Source organism: Topomyia yanbarensis, chromosome 2, assembly GCF_030247195.1.
Source record: "Topomyia yanbarensis strain Yona2022 chromosome 2, ASM3024719v1, whole genome shotgun sequence".
Taxonomy (NCBI): domain Eukaryota; kingdom Metazoa; phylum Arthropoda; class Insecta; order Diptera; family Culicidae; genus Topomyia; species Topomyia yanbarensis.
Window position 1 is genome coordinate 94,096,900 of NC_080671.1, and position 27,970 is coordinate 94,124,869.

A 27,970-nucleotide genomic window follows, 5' to 3' on the forward strand; every position below is an offset into this window, starting at 1 on the left:
CACTGCTGTTGGTTGTCCAATTATACGCAATCTTGTTTTAATCCTCTCTTAATGTGTCTAAATCGTTTATCTATACTATTTGGCCACTTCGCAAGGTTTTGAGGGATAAAGTGAGGATTCTTTTGTACGTAATAAGAGAAAGTTAAAATTTTTGCATATAATTAGAACGTCAAAAGCAGTGATGCTATGAAAAGTGAAATTTTCATCAATCTTCAGGGCATCAATCGGTTTTTGCTTAATAACTTTTTCCACAAGTATTATATCGTTTTGCAGTCTTCTAAACTTTGTTTCCTTGACAAATTTCCTATAAAAATCAGAGATCTACTTATTTTTAGGAGGTAACGGGCGACTCTTGGAAGAATTAATTTGCAAAAGACAATTTCCCCACACGAAATCCCATGTAAACTTTAAACAGTGGGCGCAAAAATATAGTTTCACCGATCGAGCTAAAAATTTGCAGAGTTGTTCTGGGAGCTAAATGGGACCCAAAAAGTTACTCGGAGCCAAATTTTATTTTTTTCATATACCCATGTCCCACTCTAGTGCCCACCTAGGAGACCTGATCTGTTTCCGCTCCGCTGCGAACATACATTTAATCAAACTAGAGCGAATCCAATATAATTGTTTCCATACTGCTTTGCAAATTTGTCGAGCTCAATTCTCAAACCCGATTTATGTCCTTGTACTTCGATTACATGGCGCAAAATATCAATCATGCGCCGAGCATACTAGATTTCAACTATTGGATTCCCTTCGGGCCCGAGGAGGATCACCCAATATTCCAGTTCGAGATGCACTGGCAAGCCGCGATCTTCTCAACATGTTCCTCGTAAAATCCGTGAATATACAAATTTAACTGGCCACATTATTTTTTCTTATCATTCTCAGAAGTGCACTTTTCCGCTTGTACCGTAAACTAACAATGGTTTGATACGATTTCAAGTAGGGTTGTGGTACCGGTAATACTGGTACCGAAAATCCCGGGAATACCGACCCATTTTTGGTACCGTAATACCGGTACTGAACAAAAGCCAGTACCGGTATTTTCGGTACTATACAATTTTTTTATGACAAATATAGGTCTGCAAGATAACGTTTAATTATATTAATTTGCCTTCTAGATAAATCGTTGAGATGACATCTTTATGTGTGAATGAGGTGGGACCATCATCATAATAATTCTAGAAGTTAAAGTTTTATTAGCGACATTCTGATTGGTTTCCATTATTCACTGGGTGGCGCGTAATAAGACTATGGTCTAAGTCATGTCTGTATTTGGTTTGATCTTAAACCTTTATCTATAAAAGAACGAACAGCGATTTAGTAGCTAACAGTTTTAGACTTGGTGAACTGCTTCAAATAGGGCGATTTGTAATTATTGGTGATCGGAAAATTCAGCAAAACTCCATAGTTTACAGGAAAGCAAGGAGCCTTGATATGCATTAGAGAATAGTAGGCAAAGACATAAAGATCGAAACCAATTTTCAGAAAAGCAAGAAAGGAAATGCGATTGACCTGCTCGGATTTACGGCCATTCTCGCTTTGATTTACTGTTGTTAATAGGGTTTCATACATTTACCATCTGTTCAAGTCGACGAAAGTCGCACCGCTTAGCAGTAAATGATTTCAAAGTGGCCTAGATTTCGAAATAAAAGAAGGTGCTCTATACGAAAAATATCCTCTGTGAAATGAGTCTTGCCATTCCGAAGCAATTAAAAACAATAAACATTTTTTTTTGAACAACGCAAATCAATCATCTAAGAATAAGATCATCAGTTTTAGCATTCAATTTAAGCTTGAAGCTTTTTTCGAATTTTTTGAAAAAAATTCGAGTACCGGTACTTTACCGGTACTACCGGTACTGAGGGCTTCAGTACCGTAGTACCGGTTCTCGCCAAAAAGGGTCGGTACTGCGAACCCTAATTTCAAGCTGACACGAAACATCTCTGTCGACTGAGCCAACAAAAACGGGACCTACAGCACAAACATTCCACGTACAACGCGGTGTGTTCTGGAGGAACCACTGCCGGTTCGAGGAGGCTTGTATTCGAGGAGGCCATATATATATATATATATATATATATATATATATATATATATATATATATATATATATATATATATATATATATATATATATATATATATATATATATATATATATATATATATATATATACATATATATATATATATATATATATATATATATATATATATATATATATATATATATATATATATATATATATATATATATATATATATATATATATATATATATATATATATATATATATATATATATAATATATGCTTCTTAATGGAGACCGTCCGAGTCCATAATCCTTACCGGTGATTTTTCGATTCCAGAAACTGAAAGTTAATATTTTTCTCCCCCTGTCAGGTTTGTCCACCCCCTCTTTCCTGTCTTTGATACCCAGATGTAGGCATTGACCCCTCTGTCCCCCTGATTTATTAGCCCCCCGTCTTTTCTAGCCCTAAATGCCCCCCCCCCCTATTTTTAATAAAATACAATCACTCCATCTAGTTATTACTAGTTTTAATAGGGTTGTAAAATGTTCCGCTTAGTTAATGATTAATTACTCCAATAGTCACTCTGTTAAAAATCCTACATAACACACACTAAATGACCGTAATTTTACGAATATTACATTTTCCTCTCATGTATAGGTAACACAGCTTTAAAGTATAATCCCCTAGTTTCAAGAAATTTAAATTGCAAAACAATAAAATAGGCACCTTTGAACTAACGCAAACGTTGATAAGGCGCGAACGAATTGAATAAAAAAAACTACAAGGGGCAGCCCTATGGGGTTGCACGAGCTGTAGACGTAGGACTATACTACTTAATGTAAAATATTTATTTTCTTAGTACATTTATAGTAATAAATAAATCAAATATATTTCTTACATATGGTTTAATCACAACCAATCAACATCGAGTATTACATATAGAACCAAACCTACTTGGTTATCAGGTCATTTCATTTGTAGTAGGTGATCGAATCCGATTGAACTTATTTAAGAAGATCTGAAGAAAGAAGACAGAAAACTGTGACCGAACTAATATCTGGAACTAAATCTTTATAGCGTAAGATTAGCTGTTAAAAACTTTTCGATTGTGTGTGGTAAAAAACCCGGACCGGTGAAGAAAAATCAAATTTTAGACAATATAATCACATTTCATGTATAGACCAGAATGCTTGATCTAGTTATATTTTGCCATTATTGTAACTTTCCTAAAGTACGCATACAAATATAGCAAATGCAGTGGTCTTAATCATATATCGAAACTATAAATATACAAGAATCGAAAACGTTTTTGCAACGGTTTTTCAAGTGGCAGTGTATTCATTCATAAATAGGCTTTGTAGTATGTACCTATTAGTAGAATCAAAATACTATAGACTGAGTGGAAATGAATCACGTGAAGGGGAAATGAATCAATGAATTGATCGAACGAAAATAATAAACTTTCGTTGTGCAATTTAGTAACAAACTAGATCTAACTACCTACATATTCGGCTCAAACGTTAAACCCAAGCGCACGAAGAAAAATGAATCAACGCTGATGATGATGGGTAGAGCGAAAGAGACAACTAATACCACGACACTATGTTACCCGTGTTTGCAAATGGAGCTCGCATGCACAAACTATTTTGTGTACGAATAATTAGACATAAAAGTGTGCTGGAAACGAGCACAACACAAAAGATAGTGTTTGAACGGCAAGCACCGTCGCATTCACTGGGTAGCGTACCTCCACAGGACCACAAGCAGTGTAACGGACTTCTAACTCAGCTACACTGGCTGTGAAAACACACAACGCAGTGACCTGCTTCGTCTGCCGCTCAATAGGCAACTGAGCTGCACTGGCGAAATCCGTCCGTTTAAATAGTCGATGATGACGTCATTCATAGAAGCGTAGCGCGCTAGGTACACAAATCTGTCGTGCTGGACTAAAGAAGCGCTATCTTCTGTGTGTAAGTGCGCGATATTTTGACTAGGTTGCTCATTATATAAACTTTTAATGCCATGATATCAAAAATCTTTGGGTTTATCTATTGGAATCTATTCTTAGAAGTATTTAGGGGTGACATGCGCAAAAAAATTTGAAAATTTTACGTGAGATGGCTGAATTATATGCGTTTAAAATTGGACCACTTTTCGTTACATACCATTTTTGTAGAATTTGCAACGTGCACCCCTATATCGAAAACAAAGACATAGTCCTACGTCAAAAACTAACTTTTGGTCAAAATAAAATTACCTTCTTGAAATACTCACCACTTCACCTTATTTTCATAATGATCAGAAACAGTACGCAAGTAACCAAGTACCGGGCGAAATAATAAACAAAATAAGCATGTTTAAAAAAAAATCTTGCCGGCTTTTCTAAAGGATTGACATTAAAAAGGAATTGGGCGGCCAGAAACATGCCGAAAACACAAACAATCCTTCCCCAGCACACAGTTATCGGCCAGACCACAAGCGTGAGCACCAGTTTGAATTTCTCCCAGACACTCACCGTTACCAAACGTATACAAATGCTGAGTTACAAACAATTTGTAACTCAACGTGGTCACCGCTGGCAACAGCACTGCTGAGAACCTGTCGGTATCCCGCCGCCGCGTGTTTGGGGCAATACTAGTAAGAGAACTGAATCGGCGAACCACCAGCCAGCATCAGTTTCGTACAGACCAGCTGTTTCGCCGCTGCTGCTGTTGCTAGTATACCGACTGCCGATTGGTGTCCTCTCATGTTTAAACCTTGGCCTGCCTGCTAGTCAGCTAGCCAGCCAGCCAGCCAGCCAGTCAAAGTAGCAGTAGAACTAAAGTGAGTGGCGAATGTTCAAGTGTAAGGTATTTCCACTAAATTTGCCGACACCGCGAGGCAGTTGTGTTCGACCATTCAACCAGAACGGTTCACTTTCAGCGATTTTAGACGCGGTCCGCGGATACACCGAATCCTTCACATCCCACTCCTGCGTTAGTGTGTGCACTGTTGTAGATCTTAAGGCTGCCTCCATTACAGTCAACCCCATCCTCACATCCGGCACCCCCATCCACCCCGTAAACCGTGCGTGTGTGTGTGTTTGTATGTGATTGAATCGGGTTGTTTTCGTTGGGGTCTTGAGCCAGCAGCTAGCAGCGACTCCCCAACCCAGCTGATGACGACGATATGGGGATTTGACTTTTAGTTTTATTGTTGGATGCAGTTCAGAGGATAAACAGTGACAACCCCCTGCCGCCACCTTGAGATGTAAAGCAGAGAGTTTAGAAGTTTCGACGTGGCTCGAAGCTGCTGTGGTGCTACACGGGAACCTTTAGCAACGGAAGTTGCGCTTCGCTCTGTTGTTGTCTAGTGCGTGTGTGTTTTCAGACGAAAAGTTCGCGTTTCACGTTCGATTTAACGGATAATAGAGTTTTAGTGTTACCGAAAAGTTGGTTAAGGAGAGCAAAACAAGCAATGAACCAGTACGCTGTGGTGCTTCGTGTGCGCGCTGAAGGTGGAGTAGGAGCCAAACTGGTTTTCGAGCCGAGCAGTGCTTAAAGTGTTTTTAACTGGATTGTTAGCAAAAATATGTGGTTCAAATTAAAGTTCATTAAAAATTAATAGTGTATGAGAGGAGGTTGACGGCGAAAACATGTCCTTCGACGGCTTAAATGCAACTTTCGCTCACATGTGTTCTGGTGGCTTATCGTACAATAGTCTCAGGCTGGGGCTGGCGGTTTACGCTGCGGCCTAAAACAGGCTTCTGCCGGTAACCTCAACTGTACACATGCAGTGTAAGAAACATTATGCAACACTTGCTGTGCCCTTGTTCAGCCGAAGAGCAAGTCCCATTGATGTTAGCAATTATTGTCAAAAAAGGGGAAGATAAGTGAAAAGAGCCACACGAATAAGCCCGAAATGGCAAGCGGTGTAGGTAATGTAGTGGATAAATCATAAATTCATGAAAGACACCAGAGGAAAGTAGTGAATCGCGCAAAAATAAGACGCCGTGAAAAAATGGGCGAAACGCAAAAATGCGGGAGAAATGAAGCATAAGTAATCCGCCGAGTGGGAGCGTTATCGAAGGCGAAAAGAAGTGCGCTTGGTGTGATTACATATGAATGAACGAGTGTAGATGAATAATAAATAATAAGAGAAGTAGTAACAGCGCACGTGGAGTGCCAAGGTCTCGAAGTTTTGCAAGTGTCGGATTGTAAGAGAAGAATTATAATCGTACTTAAATTTATGCACATAAGCGTGTGTCATTTATGCGAGTTTTGGGCTGTGGCAGCTGTCCGTGAAAACTTGCATTGTGTTCGAGCTGCCGGAGTTTGCTTTCTTGAGTGGTGTGTGGAAAGAAAAGTGCATTAAGAAATTGACGGAAGAAAATTTCTTATTCTAAGTTGCCTATCATAAGCAGATTTGTCCAATGTTCACAAGAATAACAGGTGAAATGATTGCGTGGCAAATATGTGATCTTGGTGCGGAGACGTTTCTCCTTTTTGTCGCTTCTATCGGTGTCGCAAAGAAAACCATCCAAAAGTCGATCATCCCTTGGTGCTGTGGAAAATAAATGATGATTGGAATGGGCGAAGGTGCCGAAGTGAATAAATGCTGACAGATGTGGAAAATATATTCGGTTGGGTAGTGTGAAAAACAGTTTGTTGAGATGCATTTCTTCGGCTGCTGAGACAGCTGTGTTCTGTGCAGTTGAGGTGTGTTCGACGTTTCTCGGTGGCACCGGGCAAAACTGACGAAAGCCGATGTCTGTTGGGCGGTGTCAGCGGTTAGCCAATTAGTAAGTCCTGTTTGTTGTTTCGTGTTGTATCGTAAGCAGTATATCTTGTTTATTGTGATTTTGTTTATCAACATTTTGTCTTGCTATACCAGTGTTCTATCTTGGTCGATCAGTGCCAGATGGCTGCTTCGGTTAAAATGTTTTCCATCATATCTTCTGCTTTCTTGGTTATTTCGAAAAAATTGAATATGCAGGTTACGCTATTAAATGAAAAAAAGATTCTTCTTTCATTACATACATCGATAGAGCTTAAATTTCTTAAGGTAACAATACATATGCCCTACTGTTAAAACTTCAGAATGATTTTAAATTGATTTTGTACGATAATGTAAACACGTCCTTGTTTGACACTCTCTGTCTTACTTTTTGTCGTTTTCTATCGATTTTGTCTTTTCATCGCCACACTTTGTAATTTCCAGTATAGAATGTTCTTATTCTTGCAAAAACGAAGCATTTTTTTCTGAAAATTTAAAGAAAATGTCAACTAATTTGGTCCCATCGCGAACATATGTCACAAAAATGTGACATTTAGATTAATGAATAGATACTTTTTTCCACAAAATAAGAACTAAAAGCGGCAGAATGGTACTACATTCCAATGCGGAAAATCGCTTCATTTTCGAATAACTTATAAAGTTAAATTAGGTTTGATTTTTTTTTGTTTCGAATTCATCTCGTCAGTAACTAGCGCCAACTGGGTGTCTAGTTTGACAAACTATCTAAACTAGGGGGGGTGGTTGGTTTGGTAAGGTTTTTCGGTTGAGTAAAATATCGTTATTAAAAAATGTTTTTGGTGATACTGAGAGTGTTAGTCTATCCAGTCCATTTGTATACAATAATGTAACATTTGAACAATAGAGTTTTAAATTTTCACAGCAAAATATTGAAAATTTGACAAATGACAGTGAATCTTCAAGAAGTGCCTCAAAAAATTGCGGTGTACACCGTAAGTCCAAACCTCCTGGGCCAATCTTTATAATTTTTTTCACAGTTTTTTTCTACATCAGCCAGAGGTGGGAAAAACCGATTGAGTACCGGTTCGGTAAACGAAATCTCCACAGTGCTTTACACCGTGGGCGGTTTTGCTCTTTGTTGTGTTCAGTCGAGGCAAGTGAACCAAACCGATGTTTCGTTCGCACAGCACCTTATGATTTTCGTTTACAGGTGCACGAGTATGGAACGAAACACGAAAAATACGAAACCAAACCTTGGTTGTGCTGCGGTTGTATATTCGGAAAGATATGTGACTCTCATTGTTTACTTTTTCTTCTGTTAAGAATTCTGTTGCTTTAACTAGTGGTATAGTGACGCCGTAAAATCAAAAATGAAAGTAAACAAAGACGGTCGCTCATTGAAGATATGTCGTTTTGAATAAAAGCTCTAGATTCATCGGGAGTGCTAGTGGTTCCAGTCTTTTTAATGGAAATTCTTTAAGCATTTCCTTTGGATTCGGCAAATGAAAAATTGTATTGTAAATCTTATTTGAATCCAAAAATTGATGTTCGCCGCCATTTTGAAATTAATGCAATATAGCTGTCATTTCATGACGTGTAATGTAAATATTTTTGGTAAAGGAAAAGTCGATAGTAAAACAAAGGTAAATAGCCTCTGCTATTTTGACGTTAAAGACGGCAGACCAAAATTCAAGATGGCGGCCTATTCATCATAATCTATAATCTTAGACCGTGAAACATGTATATTTTTAATATTAGAAAAATTTTGCATGACAATTCACCAGCTCAAACCGTACATAATGGACATTTTTTTATATCGGGGCGATGATTGAAGACAAAAATTTGATATCATAGCTTCAAAATTACTATATTTTAATTTCCAAGACATTATTTTCACGATGATTTATCTTTTTCAATCATAATACGGATTATTTTAAGAGAATGAAAATTGATGTTGTTATTTTGAAATCCCCCGTGAACCCAAAATCAAGATAGAGGTAGTTTTATGACAACATTTCATCATGAAATCTAGAGAAAATTTTCAATAGGACGTATGTAACATTGAGAGCCTCTCTTTGTTTACTTTCTCTTTCGTTTATTACGACGTCATTACAACACTTTGCACTAATTTTTCAGTACATATCGAAAGCCGACGGTTTTACTAGAATATTATGCAAAGAGTAGAGTAATAAATGTTGAAATGGCCGAGTAATGAACAGAAGAGAAAGATCCCAAAGAGAATCTCTCATTGTTACTTACGTCCTATTCCAAATTTTCTCTAGAAATATCTATATTCTCTGGTCATCGTAAAATCCAAGGTGGTGGAGCAAAATTCAGCGGAGTAAATTTCATGGCGCTTTATAATCGAAAGTTTTCCAATATACATTACGAATTAAAAACGAGTTTTGAAGCTATCTTGATGACATTTCTCTTGTTGCTAATTATTATAGCGTGTTTTAACACTGTAATGTGAACATAGTATACAGTTAACTCTCTCTATGTCGATATTCTTTATCTCGATATTTTTCTCTATCTCGATTATTTCGTAGATTCCTTCAGATCGCACGTATAAAAACTCCTCTATGTCGATACTTTCTCTATCTCGATATCTCCCTATCTCGATGTACCTAGCTTTATATTTGCCTGCATTATTCTCTCTCTATGTCGATGTGTTTTTTTCTCTCTCAGGACATCACAAAGCATATACATAATGAAATTAAAATTGGCGATTAGGGAATTAAGTCCTATATCAATATTCTGCATGTAGGGGCAGTAAACATGATTTGGGGTAAAGTGGATATTCAATGTTTTCCTACGAGACTTTGTAAAACGAATTCATTTTAATCTGCAAATATCGAGGTTTTCTAGAACTTATGCATTTTTTGGTTCAAAATTTTGACTATAACGTGCTATAACAATATTTAAAATGCAGCCATCTATAGCACGGAAATCACACGTTCGTGGTCAAAACAATTTCAATTAGGGGAACATGGGGAGACTTGACCAAGCGTAGAATTCTATTATTGGCTATGACGTGTTCTATTAGGTTATTAATTTTTTTAAAAAAATATTTTTCTACTAGTTTCGGTCCGTTAAGGTTGTTTTAAAAGTTTGGAATGAAAAATTCTTGCCTTATAGAAAAGATTCCGTATTTAATAAATTTGCGTTAAATTGTGTAATTTTTTATCAAACTTTGTATGGCCATATCTACTCGCCTAATAATTACTTCTAAAGTACTCAAACATTATTTTATACTTTATAAACTAGTGAAATGATTTTACACAAATCGGAACATTGAAATAGTTATTACTTAAATTTGCACGAGATTGCACGCAATAACTAATGTTGGGGAGACTTGACCAAGTGACAATAAGACGAAGATAGTTTTTTCTGATATTTACTACAGGGTAAGGTGGGGCAAATCCGACCGTTGGGTAAACCCGACCCCCCTCTGTTACCGAAAATCAGAAGCACTACGCGAACTAATATCAATGGTGTCGTGAAGAGCATCGAAAATAATAATAATGGTAGCATGACAGCATTTTATTAATCTACATTGAGATGCTCAAACGACAGAAAGTGTGTTTTTACAACTTTTGATTTGACTTTTGTGCATTATTGCCTACAGGATATTTCTGATTGTTAAAGTGATTGCATAAAAAATGTAAGTGGATTTAAATTCTTTGGTTATAGTCCAACAAAGTGCGTAGATGAATTTGGTTCAACCTTTTTCATAACTTTTTTTAATTGCATCGTAATGAAAAATGACGCGGTGGGGCAAATCCGACCTCTAAATAGTGGGGTAAATCCGACCGCTTTTTTACTAAGAAAATGTTTATTTATCAAATTGAAATATATTTTTATTGTTATTTTATATTATTTTTATGAAAAATGGTTCATAATTACAAATGAAAGACACAAAAACGTGATGATTATAGTATTCGTCAAGCAATTGCTCCGATGCAAATGGGAATATCATTACGTGCTACTGCTCGTGATTTTAGCATTCCAAGATTGACATTGAACTCCATTTTCTTCATGTTACAATTCAATAACGCAACATTCATTGATTTGTCATTGAAAAACCATAAAATTTGGGTAATATCTGCACTAAATCAACCAAAAACATAGGGGGTCGGGTTTACCCCATTTTTGAAAACAGCAAAAATGAACATTTTCGTAAAACGCTTGTATCTCCAAATATTCCCAAGATCTGAATAAAATGCTATATACAGAAAGTTGCCCAGGAGTCTAACCTTTAATTTGGTATATAAAACGACTTGATCCGATGTAAAATGAGCATTTTACAGCAAAAACCATTTACTAGGTCGGATTTACCCCACCTTACCCTACTGTCGTACCTACTGTTAGTGTTAATCGCGTCACAAAAAATCCCACATCAAACATCAGTCTATATCTTTTTGTACTAGTAAACAAAGTTAGTAGTAATATGGCTGATTTCGTGACGTGTTAATATGCAATGTAAGCAGTACAGTTAATCCTTAAAAGGAAATGCATTAAACACAGTCGAAATTTATGAAATGCAACTTTTTTATATTTTTTACTGCTACTTAATGACCTCGACAATATGGAAAAAGAGGATTACAATATTGTTTATGTCATTATTTTTTGTTCTGATTTTTCCAAATTCAAATCTCAGACAAACTTTTATAACTTTTGTAAAAGTAAATTAAAAATTCCGCAAAAAATCATGAACACGAACAATGTCTTTTTACATTATATCTCAATGACTTTGGAAGGATTGAAAACTTTTTTAGAAATTTATGCAGGTTTAGCTGAAAACCTGGTCAAGTCTACATGTGGGGCAGAATGATAAACTGCAAATAAGGGATTCCTTCTCAAACAGCAAACCTGATGTTTTGCACTGCGTGTGCACTTTACCTCGTCGTCTACTACCAGCGTTGCCATTATTTATTTTGGAAAATCCGCAAATTTGATATCACTGGCTGACGTAAAAATCCGCAAAAATCCGCAAGCAATAATTTTTTTTTCACCGTTAAGGGCTTTTCAAGCTTTTTTACAATCTATTATCGATATGTATGAATAACTTTTATTTTTCAATTTTCAAATGTTTGACTGAAAACTTTTTCCACACTCGCCGCTGAATTTGGGAGAAAATCGACTTTCTCAATGAACTAAAGGAGCTACGGAAATTCGACCAGACGCATATTTAGTTCTGCGCACCAGAAATTTTCAAAAAGGAACATTTAAAAAAATCATGAATTGAAAATATAAAAATTGAAAATTAAATGATCGAAAAATCACAATTAAAACCTAATAAATTCCAAAAATAAAAAATAATGAAGATTAAAAAATAAAAGCATCGAAAAATTAAAAAAGCCTGAACTGAAAAATGACCAAAAAGCACAAAAATTTGAGGATGCGTCAATCAAATTCAAAGGGGCGGGCATAGCGTAGATAATAAATCGTTCGCAGCTCACTTGGATTCAATTATCAATCTCGCACATAGAGTTAGAGAGTTTTCTAAAGAGATTTTTCTATCCTGAAAAAGGAGGCAAATGACCCTAAGGCTAAAACGTCTATAATCGAAATAAAAACAATCTATCTCAGGAACTCACTAATTTAAAAATCAAAATGCCTCAAAATTTCAAGTTAATTGATTTAAAATTTTAGAAATTAAATTTTTTTTAAATCTAAAAACTATGAAATTAAAAAAAAACGTTGTTTAAAACTTCAAAAAAAATCTTTTCAATATTCAAAAATTTAAATGTTTAAAGGAATTAAAAATTGAAAATTGAAAGATATAAAAATTTAAAAAAAATATTAAAATCTGAGGATTCAAAAATTTAAAAAGTTGAAAATTTGGAATCCAGAAATTTAAAAAATTGAAGATTTAAAAATCTAATAAGCAATTAAAATATTTTTTTTTGTAGGTTCAAAATTGGAAATTTAAAAATTTACAGGCCTAAACATTTAATTTGAAATTTTGAATTTTAAAAGTTGAAATGCATAAAAATTTAAAAATATAATCGTTAAAAAAATTAAATTCAATAGTAAATATATTTAAGAATTCAAGAAGTTAAACATTTAAATATTTATAGATTTTAAAATTTGAAGATATGTTAATCGAAAATTTTGTGATATATAAATTAAATCAAAATTTGGGAATTAAAAAGTTAAAAAACATAAGGTTTAAAGGATTAAACATTAAAAACTTTAAAATTCAAAGATTTTAAAGTTCCATTTCTTCTCAAAATTTAAAAATCGGAAATATAAAAATTTGAGAATCCAAGAATTTTGAAATTTAATAAATTGAAAATCAATAAGAAAAATATTCATAAATTCAAAACAAAAAAATTAAATATTCATAAATTTGATTTTAAAGCATTATGCTTTCAAAATTATAGACTTTGAAATCTGTAAAGTTTTAAAACTTTAGCGTTTTTGAATTTTAATGCTTAAAAATTTAAAGTAATACTTAGCGAATAGTTGAAACAACGAGAAAAGCGGAATCGAAGAAACAATCTCAGTTTATAGTATTTTTTGTCGAACTTCAACACTTGTATTGCCGTCGATTAAAAAAAAGTTACATCGCACACTAACTTAAACCTATTTTTAATTTGAACGATTCTTTACTAATATTAAAATCAAACAAATGATAGACACTGTTGACGAGTTGACAGCAAACATCCAAAGGATTGTACTGCGTGCAATGTGTGGAGCGTAGGAAAAAATCAATTCTTCGGAAAGATCTTCCAGGAACGTTGAGGTCAAGTTTTACTAGAAGCGCAGGAGAGTCTACGTTGTCTGTCAGAAGGTCGAAAATGAAAAGTCGTTTTTGAAAGATCCTTCTGTCTCGTAACGTAGGGAGATTGATGAGGGTACAGCGATCTTCATATGGAGGAAGCTGGAAACGATTTTGCCAGGGTAACCGACGAAGTGCAAACCTGATAAAGTTCTTCTGTACCCGTTCGATACGATTAATATGTATGGTGTGATAAGGAGCCCAAACAGTAACGCCATATTCTGGAATACTGCGTACCAGTGTAATGCATAGTGTTGCGTTTGATGAGTCCAACTCGTGAAAAAGTGATTGTGCTGCATTTTTGAATATTCACACTCATTTCGTTTCTGTCACTCCAGTCAATGATCCTATCGACGTCCATTTGCAATGCACAACAGTCTATCATAGTTGTTATGACACGGTAAATGTTCAGATCAATAGCATACATGACTTTAAAAGATGATAATTCACTGCAGAGGTTGTTCACAATGAGCACAAATAGAAGAGTTCCTCCCTTGAGGAACGCCAGATGAAATGTGGAAAGGATCCGAGAGTATAGATCCAAGTTGCACCGAGGCGCTACGGTTCGTAAGGTACGAGAAGATCCAATTAGTCAGCCAGTCCGGCAGTCTAGTCCGCCTTAGATTTTCCACAGCAAGCTGATAAGGAACACGGTCGAAAATAATCAACACTTAATGTATTTTTATTGAGTTCTCAATGGTTGCTGAAACTATTTCGCTGAGGTTCAGCAACCAAAATTTACTTTGCCGTTTCGAAATCAATTGTTTACTCGTTCCGGAAATTTTATAGCTGAGTTAAGTGAGTAGGGAAACATGGGAGACTTGACCAAGCGCAGAATTCTATTATTGGCTATGACGAAGTCCATTAGGTTCCAAAAAATTTTCAAAAAAAATTCTATGCTTTGTAATTTTAAAAGGTAATTTTAAAAGTTTGGAATAAAAAATCCTTTCCTTATAGAAAATATTCCGTAATTAATACATTTAAGTTAAATTATGTAATTTTTTTTCAAATTTTGTATAGACATATCTACTCGACTAATAATTACATTCAAAGTACTTATATCACATCTTATTCCTTATAGTTGTAAGCGTCGACAGCTTCCTCCAAGAAGGTTACTGGGAATTACGCGTATTTTATTTCGTTTTTATATTTTATACTTATAATTTGTAAAATGTTGAGTGGGCAAATGTTTGTGTCGTGTTTGGTGTTAACCGTCCTCCAACCCTCCTCGAGTAGGCAACAATTAGGCAGCTTACCACAAGAACGCAGCCAACCACCCAACAGGCTTTCACCTTTGCGCCAAAGAAAACCGACATCGCGGGCGGCCATTGAGGGTGGCGATAAGCGCGAATAGGATGACTAATGTCATAAACCAGCGATGGAAATACTCGTATGCACTGGGCGAGGGCAATGACCTACGGGATAGGGGAATGACCTCTTGGTAAGATCGAAGTGATATATTCGATCACTTACTCGGAAAAACTCAAACCAATCAGTCGCAAAATTATTATAAATCAAAAAAAAAAATATTGAACGATATATTGTGTCCTATAAAGTGTGTGCTGATACCGTGGACAACAGGTAAGGTCATTCTCCATCCTCCATTGTGCCCAAATGTGCCCTCGCCAGATAACTTATGCACCATTGCAAACCCCCAGGACCCCGTTATTCTGGTTAAACAAAACCCAACAAAACCATCCATCGCACGGGACCGCCATTGTTGGACGCGCGCATTATTGCCGGAAATCGCTGGCGTACGACGGCCGGATCGAACATCGGCGTACGCTTGGAAGGCCACCCTCGAACCACATTGCGAGAGGAACCACCGACCCGACGAACGAAAGCGGAAGCAGACAGCGAAGCAGAAGGTGGAAAGCGGAAGGTGCACTGCAGAATACGACGGGCCCGTCGAGAAAAGGTTAGATAGATATAAGTAAGTGGGAGGATCAGTGAAAGCGAATAAAATTTGTAAAAGTGAAAGACGAGTGTTTTAACATCGACAGAAATAGGCATTTCCCTGCTACCCGCGAAAATTAAGGATAAGCGTGCCGACCCTGAGGTTATTGTTTCAGGGAGTCTCAGTAGCGCTCGTGGCTGGGGCTGACCGGTAACTTACATAGTGAAACGATTTTACATTAATCAGAACATTGGAATTATTATTACTAAAATTTTCACGACATCGAACGTAAGAACCAATGTTGGGGAGACTTGACCAAGTGACAATAATCTGAAGAAGGATACCAAATTTCTGATATTTACTACGCTGTGGTATCTACTACTACTGTTAATGTTAATCACGTCACACAAAAATCCCACCTAAAATACCAGGCTATATAATTTAGTATTAGTAGTCAAGGTTAGCAGTAATATGGATAATTTGGTAACGTGTGAACATGCAATGTAAGCAGTACCGATAATCCTTAAAATGAAATACATTTAAAAATCGAAATTTATGAAACGCAACCCTTTTATATTTTTTACTGTTACCTGAGGATCTGGACAATATGGAAAAAAGGATTACAGTATGTTTTATGTCTATATTTTTTGTCCTGGTTTTTCAATTTTTGCTTGGTCAAGTTTCTCCAGGCCTTGGTCAAGTCTCCCCGCAGTTAACCGGAGAAAACGTTCACCGAAAAACTTTTATATCTTTTGCAAAAATAATTTAAAAATTCTGCAAAAAAATCATAAGCATGCACATTACCTTTCTACATCATATCTCAATGAGTTTTGAAGGATTGAAAACTTTTTAGAGAGTTATGCAGCTTTAGCTGAAAACCTGGTCAAGTCTCCCCATGTTCCCCTATATGTCAAAGTCGGCTACATCCCTGTACGCCAATGATTGCATAATTTAATTTATTAAAATAATATAATGTTCGTATTGTGATTAAACATACAATTTAAAATTGAAAAATTAAGGCCAACCATTTGATTCATTCATGAAAAATCCGCAAAAAATCCGCAAATGCAGAAAATCCGCAGAAAAATCCGCCACTCTATTTCAAATTGCGGAAAATCCGCAAGATTGCGGAAAAATCCGCAACTATGGCAACGCTGTCTACTACCCTACTCCCCCCCAATACGAGCATCTATCTTCATTTCCCGGTATGCATTATGATGTCCTGAAGGAAAAGTTGTCTCAAAGAAATTCATTGTGTTCTATATGTCGATCTCTCCCTATGTCGATGGTCCCTTCGATATCGACATAGAGAGAGTTACATATTCATTACTATTTTCAGATACATACAATGGTTCGACAGTCAAGATCTTGAGATTTTATGTGTCGACACGGAAACATCGCTTGAAACCAGAAAAAATGAAAGATCCGGGGGATCCCGACCCTGCCGAAAATTTTTAACTTGTTAAGAAATTTTAAATTAGTTTTAATTTTAAAGTTGCAACCCCTGATTGCATACTACTACTTAAGCCTATATAGGTAAAAAAAATTAGGTTGGTTTAGTTTGACGGTTTTAGAGTGATTGCATGACCTTTCTATATGAGAAAGGCAAAAATGTGCCAAAGTCCAAAAAAGTTAATTTTCGTCAAAAAATTTTTTTCGTGCTTTCATCAAATCTCAACGTTTTATACATTTTAAAGTCATTTGGCATCAAAAATGCAAATTCGATTTTGAAATTTTCCCTTGAACTTTTCATTTCATGGGAATTTGCTGTGTGGTTGCACTCTTCCACCCGTAACTCCGGAACCGGAAGTCCAATCTATGAAAAATTCAATAGCAGCCGATGGGAAGGTTGTACCAATCATTTGAGTTTAACTTTGTGTAAATCGGTTCAGCCATCTCTGAGAAACAGAGGTGACATTTTTTCACATACACACATACACACAGAGACATTTTCGGATTTCGACGAACTGAGTCGAATGGCATAAGACACTCTGCCCTCCGGGTCGGGATTAGATTTCGAATGATTGCAAAACCTTTCTATATGAGAAAGGCAAAAACAAGCTGATTTAATAAAAAATAAGGTTGTCGGAGTTATGCCCCATCCCGCGAACTTTTATTGCAGATATTTGCGGTAAATGCTCTCCAAGCCAAACCGCTTAACTGAAATCCAAAAACTAAAAAAGATTATTGAAGAAATATGTATTGTGGTGTACTTGAACGGATCTATTTTCCAATAAAAAAAATTTCTTACAAAAAAACATGTTGACCAAAAATTAAAGTTTTTCTGTGTTCAAAATTTTAAACAAAAACTCATTGTAAAGAATAGAATTTTTTCGCTGAAAATAGAACCGTTCAAGTACACAAGAATGTAAAGACAAACAATTAAAAGAAAAATTATGAAAATCGGATGAACAGTTTTTGAGATATCACGTTCACCCCAACGGTACTTTTCAAAAAACTTCATTCTGAGATAATTGCGTTTAAAGTTTTGTGTTAACTTCAGTTGTGGAAGAATCAGCGCGCTGCAATTGGCTGTAATTTAAAATCCGATCCGGATAAAATTTCGCACAGATATTTGCATGTACTCTCAGAATATTCAATTTTTTTCGATTTTGTGAGTTCTAACTTTGTATATAACCCCTTAATGATATTGTGGCGAGAAATAGTGGTTTGACATACCGTTCAAAAAAAATTTTGCGCTGCACTCTACGTTCAATCTAAGACGAATTTTGCGCCAACTTGAACAAATGTTGGCAGTACCCTCTCAGATTTTAATGAAACTTTCTGTACATGAGAACTTTGTCACAAGAAGCCATTTTGCATACTTTGTTTTCCCAAAAATGATCTAGACTCTCTTTTGAAAAGGGTCAAGCTTTTTTTTACCAATTTTTGTCAAATGGCTATAGTCTAAAAGTTACAAATCCCACAAAAAAAATTTGTGCGAGTAATTTATACATAATTGGTCACATTTTTTAATAAAAATATTGAAAAAATTCTTTATTGACTCTTACACCGAAAAAAATCGATTTTAAAAATTTAAAGTCTATTTTCAAAAAAAACCCATCTCAGGGGTGAGCGTAGCGCAGTTGGTAAATCGATTGCCTTGTACTCGGCGCATCTGGGTTCGAATCCCGACCCCGCACATAGGGTTAGAAATTTTTCATAAGAGATTTTTCTAACCTGAAGAGGCGAATGACCTTAAGGTTAAAACCTCTATAATCGAAACAAAAAAAAACCCATCTTTGATTTGGATGAAATTTTGTTCGAAGATAGGTGATTATGTTCCTTACCTAACGTTAAATATCAAGTTGGGGGCACTTTCAAGGAAAAAAAAGTTATTTGAAAAAAACTTTGCCTTGTCCAAACAATTTTTTTTCAGTGCATTTTTATTATAAACTAAACCAATGAAAGTCATCGTCATCTCAGAATCCAATTTCCCAAATGATAGTTGCCTGACACATGCAAAAAATATTAGTAACGAATTTGGTATTCGTTTGACGTATTACCCTGGTAACCTGTACCTTACCTGCAACAACACTTATTTTACCAAATAACAGTACTATAAAACTAAATCCTTAAAGCAGTCTAGTAACAACAGTTGTGAAGAGCTGTTCTAGTAAAATTATCATTATGGATCAATTGTACAAATCAAAGTTAAACAGTACCAAGTGCTGTGCCAAGATAAACAATCCGAAGTGTAATCGTAATAATTTACGTCCGGAAGTCGCCATATTGGATTTCAATATGGCGTCGGACATAAATTTCTGGCACCTACTCGTCAAGACCATTCCTAAAATATTCAGTCAGTCTAGATTCTAGACTATGAACTCTGGACTCTTCACGCTGGATTCTGAACACCGGGCTCTGGCCTCGATATTCTGGTTTCTGGGGTCTTGATCCTTCACTCTGGAGTTTGAGCTCTAGACTCTGGACTTTGAACTTTAGGCTCGACACTCGGTTCTCTGGATTCTGGACTGTGTGCTTTCTCCTCGGGATTCTGGTCTCTGGGGTCTGTGCTCTGGGCTCTGAACTCGGGACACTGGGCTTAGTATTTTGGATTGAGGACTCTGGTCTCTGGATTCTGAACTCTGGTCTCAGGATTCTCATCTCTGGACTCTGAGGTCTAGATTCTGGACTTTGAACTCTGGATGCTACACTCTTCATACTGTGTTCTGGACTCTCGCCTCGAGATTCTGTGTTGTGGACTCTGGATTCTGGGCTCTGTGCTCTGGAATCTTAACTCTTGCCTCAGTATTTTGGGTTAAGTACTTCGGGCTCTGGACTCTGGTCTCAGAGCTCTAGACTCTGGCCACAGAAATTTGGGTTGAGGACTCTGGGCCCAGGATTCTCGACTCTGTTCTCTGCACTCTGAACTCTGGACTCTGCATTCTTAACTCTGCCTTCTGAGCTCTCGCCTCGAGATTCTGTACTATGGTCTCTGAGCTATGGGCTCTGGGTCTTGATTCTGGACTTTGGACTCTGAACTGCGGACTCTAAACTCTGGACCATGCAATCTGCACTCGAAGCTCTGGATTTTGGACTCCGGACTCTGGGCTCTCTCCTTGGGACTCGGGGTTCTGGTCGCTGGGCTATGAAATCTAAGCTCTGGATTATTGAATCTGAGCTCTGGATTCTGGTCTCTGAGCTCTAGAATCTGGACTCTAAACTCTGGTCTCACTATTTTGAGTTAGGCTCTGGACTTTGGGTTCTGGGGTCTGGATTATGTGCTGAGTACTCTATTTTGGGATAAGAACTCTAGACTCTGGTTTCTGGTCTCTGGACTCTAGATTTTGGACTCTGGGCTCTGGCATCTGAACTGCGCTCTGGACTCTGAACTCTGCACTCGGAACTTTGAATTCTGGACTCGGAGCTCTGTCTTCGGAACTCTGTGTTCTGATCGCTGCGCTATGGACTCTGGACTCTGCATTCTCGACACTGAACTTTGGATTCTGGACTCGCCTCAGTATTTTGGGTTAAGGACTCGCGACTCTGGATTCTGGTCTCTCTCTCCTCGGGACTCTGGATTCTGGGCTATGGAATCTGGAGTCTGAGTTCTCTGCGCGGGATTTCGGGTTCTGGTCTCTGGGCAATGGACCCTGAATAAAAATACACTGAAAAAAAAATCAGTTTGGACAAGAAAAAGTTTTTTCAAATAACTTTTTTTCCTTGAAAGCGCCCAATTTGAATTTTTGACGATGGGTAAGGAACATAAATACCTATCATGGAACCAAATTCCATCCAAATCAAAGATGTTTTTTTTTTGTAAACAGACTTTACATTTGTAAAATCGATTTTTTCAGTATAGGAGTCAATGAAGAATTTTTTCAATATTTTTATTAAAAAATTTGACTAATTTTGTGAAAATCACTCAATCACACAATTTTTGTAGGATTTGTCATTTTTAGACTATAGACATTTGAAAAAAAAAATGGTAAAAAGTTTGACCCTTTTCAAAAGAGAGTCTAGATCGTTTTTGGAAAAACAAAGTATGCAAAGCGGCTTTTTGTGACAAAGTCTTCATTTACAGAAAGTTTCATTAAAATCTGGGAGGGTGCTGCCAACTCTGAATACGATTTTGCGCGAAATTCGTTCTATTTAAGTTCAATCTATTTCCAAAATGAAACCCACTTAAACTTTTTCGTTTGGTAGAAATACCTTCAAAGCAGTGAAATCTTTTGGCAAATCGAGTTTACTTACAATGCATGGTTTTAGATAATAATAACGTTTGTTAAAATCAGGTTCGCCATGTTGAGTTATAAAAAAACAATAAACAACGGTTTTTGAGCTCTAGATATTTTTAACGTACAAAAATGATGTATTTCTTGAGTTCTCCAATGCAACGCTGTGGTAAAACCGTTTGATTGACTTTAGGTCCGTCATTCTGGGTCTAAAGATTGTGCCGAACATTAATTTTCGGCAAAATATTCAATACGCTTTTTTGCAAACCACGATAATTTTTTGACGTCTTTAAAATTGACCATTTTTACATTTCTTATAAAAGAAATGTATAGAATTCGCTCAAACTTTCAAGATTTTTTCCGAGGCCCGGAGGGCCGAGTCTTATATACCAATCGACTCAGCTCGACGATTTGGGACAATGTCTGTGTGTGTGTGTGTGTGTGTCTGTGTGTGTGTGTATGTAACGGACAAATTCTCATTCGTGTTTCTCAGCAATGGCTGAACCGATCTTATCCAAACCAATTTTAAATGAAAGAACTAAAAAACAGTATGAACGCTATTAATTTGTTTTTGATTCTGATGTTTAGTTTCCAAGATATGAATGTTTGAATGCGTAAAAATGGCGTTTTTTGCAGTTTTTTTAAATTATCTGCCGAAATTGACAACATAGATTAACAATTTATATGTTTTTAGACAGCTTTAACGAATACCTTTCGAACAAGCTATAGATTGTTGAAATCGTACTATTATCAAAAGAGATATTTAACATTAAATGCGGACGAAAGATTTTTATCATTTCCCATAGCCAGAAATATGACCAAAAACATGTAATCTATTATTAACGCCAAAACGGCTTATTTTAGGTCAATAGTATCTTCGGAGAATTTAATGGAGGCAATATGCCCTTTCTTTTGGTATTGTGCTTTTGCTGATTAATCCCCCTACGAGTGAGATATTTTCACAAATTTTTTTGGAAGTGATTATATCGAAATGATGCCTTCAGCAAATTTGTAGCTCTTACTTTTGCGAATAACGTTACTGAAGACTTCAAATATCTATTTTGAATACTTTAAAAGTTATGGCTTGTTGTTTGTTGATTACTCTTTGTCGCTTATTTATTGTTCAATATAGTAATAATCCATTGAAATAAGCCAAACATTATTTCGATAAAACGAATTTTGTATTTCATTTTACTATCTACAACCGCTAGAAATAATCACCGAACACTTCCAAGCTATCTGGAAGGAACTTGATAACTTATCAGTACAAAAATGTTCATTTGTGCGAACTTTCTGACTGCAATTTTGCTAACTTATAACCATCGGATCGATCTGAAACATATCGGAAAATGAGAAGCGAAATAAATAACTCCAAGCAACGGCGTAGCCAAGAGAAGGTTTTGGGGTTTAACACCATACAACCCCCCCCCCCCACAACACCCAAAAAAAAATTGGATTGAAGTTGAAAATGTATTGATGCAGACTGATTTAATTCAATATTACAATAACAATTATCTGATCCGTAGATTGATAACCTGTTGTTGTAAACATCATGAGGACTTTTGATAAATTGTCGGAATGGGGTCCTGATATGTAACTGATCTATTGGTCTTGATTTCACAGTTGTCTAATAGCATCAATATCAAATTCCTGTCTGAAAACATTCCAATAGAAAATTCCAGAGTTCTGTAATCAATCATAATCCTCAGATTTATTTTCAAATTGATCTCGTTTTTGTAGAGATGTACTGTAATAAGGGTCTTTATTTAATAGGAAGCGAAGTTAAAATTGATTTAAAAAATGCATAACTTTCAACATTTGCTAAAAATGTTTTTGCCTTTCTCATACACTCTAAAATTCGTCAATCTAATCCCGACCCGGAGGGCCAAGTGTTATATGCCAATCGACTCAGTTCGTCGAGATCGGAAAATGTCTGTGTGTATGTATGTGTGTGTATATGTGTATGTGGAAAAAAAGTGACCTTGGTTTCTCAGAGATGGCTGGACCGATTTGCACAAAGTTAGTCTCAAATTAAAGGTACAACCTTCCCATCGGCTGCAATTGATTTTTTTATTGATTGGACTTCCGGTTCCAGAGTTACGAGTTGAAGAGTGCAATCACACATCAAATTCCCATATAAACTGAAATGAAACATTTGCAAAATCAAATTTGTATTTTTGATGCCAAATGACTTTAAAATGCATGAAACATTGAGATTTGATGTAAACTCGAAAAAAATAATGTTTGACAAAAATTGACTTTTTTGGACTTTTGCACATTTTTGCTTTTCTCATATAGAAAGGTTATGCAATCACTCTAAAAATCGACAATCATACCGGCCCGGAGGGAGTATGCAGTGAGGGGTTGCTACTTTAAAATTAAAACTAGTTTAAAATTTCTTAACATGTTAAAAATTTTCGGCAGGACCCGGACCTCCCGGATCTTTCTCCATGATCCGCCGCTGGTTTCAAGCGATGTTTCAGTATCACATAGTATCTCAAGATCGTGGCTGTTGATCCATTGTATGTATGTGCAAATCGTACTGAACATGTACTATTCATTTCCACCATTGTATTGAACATAACCAGCCATGGAATCGTAGTCTGGACAAATGAGAAAGGCACAATTGCACCACTAGGTGGATTAAAACAGGTTTTTATTTTGGGAATGCGTCGAGTTGAGACGAAAACGTAATATGATTAATAACGAGGATAACACTTTCCGAATGTAGAGAGAAATTTATGAAAAATGACGATTTCCATGCGACTCTAGCAGGTCCTGATCGATTTTGATGAGCATTTTATTTTTGTTGTAATAAATTGAAACCCCGATTTTATCAGCCAAATATGAACACATGTTTGATGGGCTCTAGCAGACGAACAAGACTGAATTCGAGTAAATCCTTTCTTGAGCATGTTTCCTTATCATGAAGATGGAAATATGCAAAAATAAAAGGTTCATCATAATCAGAAATAGTTATCAGACCACATCAAGGGACGGGAAGAATATTTTAACAGTTTCAGTTTATTATAAAGAAAAAAAATTGCCCGATTTAGTCAATGTCACTATTTTGTCAGCCTAAAATGCACCACGAGACTGATGAAAATGGATCTTTATTGTATGTATTATTCACTGTGTTTCACATTAATAGGTACATTTAATTTTTGGGGATTTTTTATTGCTTCGAGCTACAACAATTTTTAGGTAGTTTTCAAGGGACTATAGACTTCTTCCAAAATTTGGCGAACCTATTCCAATTCGTATACCAATTAATTGGTATACTTAAGGGTTTATATGTTGCAGATAGAGAAAAAACTGAAATTTTCAGCTTTTTTCCTACACAATATTACGAAAGCAATTTTACCTAATAAGTTTGTGAAAATTATAAACTATTTGAAATTTTTTAATAGTTTTATTTTTTTATTTAACCGCGATTTTTTAATAAATAGTGACCAAAACAAGGAAGTCACCTTTAGAAAAAGTCGATGTCGAAGTAAAATTTGGAACTATGCACGCATGCATTTCAGAGATAGCGTGATATCAGAAGCTGCGATTTCATTTCAACGCTTTTTTGTGAAAAGGGCGATACTTACAATTGTAAACATAAGGCTTTTTTCATACATGCGAATGGGGGCTTTGAAACGCAACAAATTAACCTAAAAATTTGGATTCTACGATATTGCTTTCTTAAAATACAGCAAAAAATACAACGGGCGAAACTGTATTTTGTTTGTTTATTTAAGCCCTCCACGCTCCATGCAAACAAACAGGGCGATACTTTTTTTGCTAGCAGTTTTGAGGCGAAACTGTTTTTTTCGTATTTTTAGGAATATTATGCTGATACCGACTGTAAATAGTAACAATGATCGCTATTGAAAAAACCCGGACGAAATCGGTGGTGTAAAACGTTAGTTATTGTAAAAAAACGTAAGGGCGATACTTCAATGCTGATAGGTGGGACTGAAAAGGTAAACAATCGCCAAAGGGGCGATACTATCATTTTGTCAATTTGAATAGCAAAAACAAATTTTAATTTAATAATTTCAAATACTTTATAAAGTTTTGGGTTTCGATCACTGAATCATGCAATCAAGAATGTAAAAAAAAAACACAATAGCTCCTAAATAGGAAATAAAACCAAGTCTGGAAATATTCACTGTTGATTTTCTTTGAATGGTATCACTGCTAGTATCGCCCTTTTCAAGAAAAAGCGTAGATTTCTTAGTTCTCAGTCGCGTTGGAAATTTGAGTAAAGTATAAACTTCAAAACAATAAAAAAATCGATTTTTTGGCTCAGTACAATATATAACCCCTTTAGGAAAATTCAGTTTTCCCACCACAATGCATTGATTGAGAAATTTAGATATTTTATTAACAGAGCATTAGCAATAATTCGTTTGTATGTCTATTTTATGGCCCATTTTTTCGCTTTCCCATTGCTTTGATTTGAGATTTCTAGCACTGATGTTGTCCTATGCTGATTTGAGTGATTCTCTGAGTCCTGCCACTATCCCATGTAGTATGTGTTATCAAAAACATCACGAAGCATCAAGCTCTAAATGTTCTCAAACGATATAATATCCGAAGAGAGTGATAAGAGTTATAAGAAATGTCTCATCACACTGTTAGGTGGATTAAAAGCGTTTTTTATTTCTATCTCACCAAGATTTGGCAATGGATTATGGCTTACTGATGACGTAAATTACACCGCGAAATAAAATTTTTGGGAGCAGAACGAAAAAATGACAAAAGTTTGGGGTCCCAAGAAACCCCTGGAGAAGAAATTTTTGAAAAAAATGGAACGGGGCTTCACAGCTTAACACCAAAGTTTATATGAAAAACTAGGGGTGTTCAAGAGGGAAGATTCTTACATAAAATGCTTATTACATCGAAAAAGTAATCTATGCAAGTTTTTAGCTCAAATTATAAGAAAAAAATCCAAAGAGGGAGTACATGAAATGTTGAAAATCGATTTTTTTGTCGAAATATGTTTAAAAATGGCATGAAACATCAGCATCTGGTGTCAAAACAAACGAAAACCGCTAAAAACAAATTTATTTTTTTTTTAGTTTCAAGGACTTGAAAATTTTTGAAAAAATGATTGCAAAAAAATTTCCCATCGAACTGGACTTGGGAGCAGAACAAATAAAAAATGCAGGGATTTAGGGTTCCAACTTAATCATCATGAAGAAATTTTTGAAAAAAATGGAACGTAACTTAACAGTTTGGAACCAGAGTTTCGTGATTTTTTTTTAAATACACAAATTTACTTTTAGGTGAAAATGGGCTTGGTTGTAAACTGTGAAGTCCCGTTCCAGTATTTTTCAAAAAAAAATTCGCGATGATTTAGTTGGAACTCAAAATCTCTGCCATCTTTTTATTCGTTTTGCTCCCAAGCCCAGTTCGATGGGATTTTTTTTTTGCGATCATAGGACATTACAATAAACATTTCGATTTTCGAATCATTTTTTCAAAAATTTCTAAGTCTTTGGAACCAAAAAAAATTTAAATTTGTTTTTAGCGGTTTTCGTTTGTTTTGACACTAGATGCTGATGTTTCATGCTATTTTTTGACATTTCTCGTCAAAAAAAAAACACTGCACCCCCTTAATGATGTCCGATTCAGCAAAAACATGCATAGATTACTTTTTCGATGCAATAAGCATTTCATGTAAGACTTTATGCGAAAATTTAAGATACTATTTTCATTGATATCTTCTCTCTTGAACACCCCTAGTTCTCCATACAAAGTTTGGTTTTAAACTGTGAAGCCTCGTTCCAATTTTTCCAAAACTTTCTTCTTTAGAGGTTTTCTGGGATCCTAAAGTTTCGCCATTTTTTTTCGTTCTACTCCCCGATCATGTGTTGTTATGTTCGATAGCATATGAATGGCTTCCCAGTTGACATTAAATGGAGATTTACGAATAAACCAGTATTAACTGCAAGGAAGTAATTCGTGGTACCAGGAATGACCCTAATTTTTCAATGTGCTGAAGCCAAAAATGACAGTATACAGTTTACACTATTATACCAAACTATTTGGCAGTGTTGCTCATTGACACGTTTAGCTTTGGTGGTCTCTGTCTATGTCTGATTAAAACTAAAGTATGTTAGCTAATGGATGAATAATAACCTTTTTTAATCCAAAAGAAACAACCGACTTCAAAAACTAATATTACAGCGAATATCTCCCTTTACAACGAGCATGGATGCAGAAACGCGATGAACCAGAAAGTGAAGTAAATTTAAATGCAAATTCACATTTTATATTGCTGCATTCTCCTAGCAGACACAATTACCGATTAAGATAACAATGATGACAATTACAGATACTCATCAGTATGTAGAGTTATTGAAGGAACGTTGACATCATTGTCACTAACATCACTGCAGTTAGCTAGGCGCCAGATGGGTCAATGCATTGCATATCCCTCGTTGCTTCTATTTCGAAACAACGGAACCGGATCGATTTTCTCCATCTGCTCTCGGTCTATGGTCAAGTGCATACGCACTGACGAGAACTGCTTCGACAGAAATAGGCAACCGCCGAAAAAAAATATTCACCCTTTTTGCCCTTTAGCAAAAATCAAAATAAAATCTTTTCTCAACCAAATGTTGTACAAACACACCGTTCAGTGCACTGGCAGATTAAATTAATCTAATTGTATATCCTTCCACGCACCATTCCAAACTTGGCATCTTGACCGCCTCTGCGGTTTCTACTTCGCTACCTTGTATTACGATGCTCTCTGCCGAGTGAAATGAATTGCGACTGTTGCTTTTAATTCTCCCTCAGAATTAGGTCTAGAAAACAGCTCCGGGCATGGTGGCCACTCAC

At 35.9% G+C, this 27,970-nt stretch overlaps 1 protein-coding gene across 2 annotated transcripts in view; it reads left to right on the plus strand.

Moving 5' to 3' along the window:
• The first annotated feature begins 4,736 nt into the window (after window positions 1–4,736).
• The window catches only part of LOC131678865 (follicle-stimulating hormone receptor-like), a 497,363-nt gene continuing 474,129 nt past the window's right edge, over window positions 4,737–27,970 (plus strand). For both annotated transcript variants that reach the window (XM_058959280.1, XM_058959281.1), the window contains exon 1: window positions 4,737–6,817. The gene's annotated coding sequence lies outside the window, so the exon portion shown is untranslated. The remainder of the gene's footprint in view (window positions 6,818–27,970) is intronic.